The sequence below is a fragment of the Andrographis paniculata genome, unplaced genomic scaffold, assembly GCF_009805555.1.
Source record: "Andrographis paniculata isolate CXL003 unplaced genomic scaffold, ASM980555v1 Contig79END, whole genome shotgun sequence".
NCBI lineage: Eukaryota > Viridiplantae > Streptophyta > Magnoliopsida > Lamiales > Acanthaceae > Andrographis > Andrographis paniculata.
In genome coordinates, this window is record NW_026137616.1 from 4,732,604 (window position 1) to 4,736,653 (window position 4,050).

The window sequence follows — 4,050 nt, forward strand, 5'->3', positions numbered from 1 at the left end:
TTGTGTGATATTTTTAATGTAAAATTAAATTTTAGTATAGTATATATAATAACAAAATAGGTATTTTGTTTGATATTTTTTGGAAGAAAAAAATTATCATAATAAAACCATGTACAAAATTTTACAAATAAGCATATCTTATAATTGTAAATATTTATTTTGTATTTTTATAATTAATCAATAATATATTTTTTTAATACAAACAAAATTCAACTCTAGATTTTTAGTATATATTTTGTTCCTTCAAAATTTTAATATTAAATATATGTATCTGTTCTTCTTTCTTTTTTCTAAATAAGTAAAAAAAAAAAAATCAGGGTGGAGCAAGGGGGCTGAGCCTACCCTTGCCCCAACATGCTTCCGCCCCGGGTGGTACCGTGGTTTTTTCGTACTTAGAACTTTTGGTTGTGTAAAGAAATTCACTTAAACGTGGCAGAAGGTTCTAGATTGGGAATATTGCATATTCTGACATTTTGGAAGCATAATATTCTCTAGCATATTCAGAAACCATTTTGGAAGGTGTTATAGAATCGTTGTACATATTATGATAATTGAGAATATTCCCTGGCATATTCTGACCATATTGGAAGGGGAATATTCTCTAGCATATTCAAGAACCATTATGGAAGGTGATATATAATCGTCGTATATATCGTTGTGATAGTTGTACATTCTATAATAGGCTTGTAGAGTCCTTGGCCTATAAAAGGGTCTCCACCCCTCTCATTTGTATTCACGCAAGCATTGGCAATCAAGTGTTTATAAGTTTTTCTCTACACTTTCTCTCTAGTTGTTTTTCTCTAAAAGCTTTTGACATTTGTGCTGCTTGGCGGAGCCGGGAAGCTTGCTTAGTAGCTGACGGAGTGAGTTGCTAAGGGGCCACACGGTAACTTCAATAGAATGAAGTTGACCTGTGACACGTGGCAATTCCAACGGAGACAGAACTTGTGCCTCTAAAACAAGAGAACCCTGTAAGCCGGCCTGCTGGTATAGTGTTTGCTTTCTCTATTTTACTATTTTCTAAATTCTTGCATTTATGACTGAACAGAGTTGACACAGAGTCTGGATACTTTACTATTTTCTTTATTAATTTTGACTACACTAAGAAATATCAATGTAAATTGCATGTCATATGGTTTTCAATATTTCTTTAATTTAATAATTGATCTCAATGTTTTAGGATTTAGCAAGCCGATGGGAGGTATCTCCAAAGAGAGAATGGATGCCTCTAGACCTGTAATCCGAGTGAAGGCTGAACTCATGCCTGTTAAACAAGAAAGTTTCATCTATATGAACAGAAATCCCCTCAACCCCAACATGTTGCACTGGATAGGTGAAACAAGTTCTTTCACAACCACTTGGATCATATATTTGAATAGAGATGTGCCTCGTTAAATACCAAGCAACATCCGTCCTCAAGAGCATGGTCTCTATAAAATATTTTCCATCCCAATGCAAATGATAAATGAATTGTCAACATAGGATAGAGTCACGGGCCATAAGCTTCAAATCCTTTGTGGAAGAGAGAGAAATATGTAAATATTAATTATGATTTAAATATTCTATCGTTAGAGTTTTAAAGTTGCAAAAATAAAATAATATATATATAATATGTAAATATTAATTATGATTTAAATATTAATTTATTTAATTTTTTATTACATTATTTTATAATTTTTTATAAAATATTACATTCAAAATTAAAATAAAAAATAAATATTATTATATATTTAAAACTAACTTTTTATACTATAATGTTTTAAATTATACTACTTTTAATATTTATTTTATTAATATTTATATTTATATTTATTTTTTATTAAACTAATAATTAATAATTGAATGTGATATTTTGTGGAATAATATTTTTATAAAATTTATAAAATAGTAGAACAAAAAACTACATATATATAATTTTAGAAAAATGAAATTTGTTTTTTTTATGAGTTTATTTATGAAAATTTTAATTTGAAATTACTACTATTTATTCTGCACCGTTCTCAACCTAAATATATTATTATTCTTATATAAAATATTGAATCATAATTAATATTTATATATTTTTCTCTATGCCACTTTGTAACACATGTCAGCTTTTTAGTGGAGGGAACAGGGGAATAGAGGATTTTGGCGCAGAGGATTTGAAGACGTGGATGTCATGCACCGTAACACCTACATTCAACCTTCTCCCTGTCCCGGGAAGGACATAACTGATTCGACTGGTGAACCATAGTAATTGATACATGTATGTTTTATTGTTTGTTCAACTAGCTTTGTCAATAATGCATCTTTGTTTCAGCACAAGATGAACTGACAATGCTTACCATGAGTTATGCTTCAGAACTTAACAAATATTAATGAGAATATAATTTTACAATCAAGTTATAGCTTAATTCTATTATTATTTCATTAGTTAATATACATATAAATATATTTATTTAAAAAAAATTAATATTAATGAATCAAGTTGGGCCAGGGACGGTTATGGGCTAGGGCACGGCCCGAAAAAATTTCGGGTCTATTTTTGGAGGCCCAAATACAGTTTTTTTCTTTTTTTTTTTTCTTTTTTCATGCAGAGTTCTGATTGAATTTTTGGACAGTAAAATCGCCTAAATATCGAGACTGTATTCAGACAGCTTGTCATCCTGGAGGGCTGCTAACCTAGGCTCATTGTCTAACATCTTGACAATATAAGCATATGTTCGCACATCACCATTGTGTTTGTCAATTCCTGTGCGCGAACCGCCCCATGCATGTGAATTGTTCTTGTGTGCAAGCTACTCACTGCATGTCTGAGCTTGATGACATGGTCTTTTTGTTTTTTTTTTTGTTTTTTTAGCTTTTTAGATAGAGAATTGCGTAGACTTCCAAATGATTCAAATCAACCACTATTCATGGACGGTAGTAGAGCTTCTAAAAGGTTGGCATTTATAGATTGTCAGCTGATGAAGTAATTCTCAACCGCCTAATCCAGAAAATACAAAAAGGGGTTATCTCATATTCACACGAGTATTTTGGCATAGTTAAGTACAAATCTAGTCACAAATCATCATATATGATCATAGAAATTATTTTCAAACAGACAAAATTTAATGTTTATAGATTATCAAATTTCACTATCCAAGTTGATCTTTTATCGCAATTCTAGATGCCTTTTATTTGTGAATTTAAACATTCTTGATAGGATTTTGTCTTTTTATTTGTTTTTTATCTTTATTTTATTTTTATTGAGTCCCCTTTTATGTATTTGTATATTAACCATCCAAAGATCAAACATTTTAAAATTGGTGAGGAGACTATTCTACTCTTGCTACGTTTTTGTTCTAATAATGGGCTAATAATGTATAATTTTGTAATTGAGAAGGTTGTCCATTGATTCAAAAACGAAACTAGGGAGCGTAGCTTGGAAGAAGTTGGATCAAAATTGTCAAATGTGAATCAGAGTGCGAATTAGCCCATACGTGTAGCAACTTTTGTGATGAAAAGATCAAGGTAGAAGAAACCATGGATAAATTACTCTCTTTGGTTCAAAGATTTAATGGAATTTCATGAGATTTGGATTTTAAAATAGCATAAAATTCATGTTTGGTTAAAAAATAGAGAATGAAATTTAAAATGGTGTGATTTAAAAAATGGTCCAACATTCTACAAATAAATGATTTTTATTTTTTATTTTGTTAACTAGGTACTCTGTTACTTTTAAATCACATTCTTCAAATATTTACTTTTACTTTTATATCCTTTTATAAAAAAATAATATTATATTTATAAAATTAAATTATTTTAAAATTAATTATTATTTGAATTATGTATTTAATTAAATTTATATTAATTTTTTACGATACAATATTTTTTAAAATAAATTAATTGTTTAAAATTATTATTTATTATAAATTATAAAAATGACAATGAGTAGGGTTCAATCGGAACTAATATTCGTTCCCAATATATATTGTTAGATCCGATACTCAAATTGGATCCGATTATAGCATATCCTACCGAAAAATTGGATCCGATAAATCCATTTTTTTTACCATTCTTAAATTTTAA

At 28.9% G+C, this 4,050-nt stretch overlaps 1 long non-coding RNA gene across 1 annotated transcript; it reads left to right on the forward strand.

Annotated features, from left to right (window-relative positions):
* The first annotated feature begins 763 nt into the window (after positions 1-763).
* LOC127240682 (uncharacterized) lies at positions 764-2,233 on the forward strand. Its single transcript, XR_007836350.1, has 3 exons — positions 764-987; positions 1,181-1,333; positions 2,102-2,233. It is a non-coding gene; the product is annotated as an uncharacterized LOC127240682 (long non-coding RNA).
* The last annotated feature ends 1,817 nt before the right edge of the window (positions 2,234-4,050 follow it).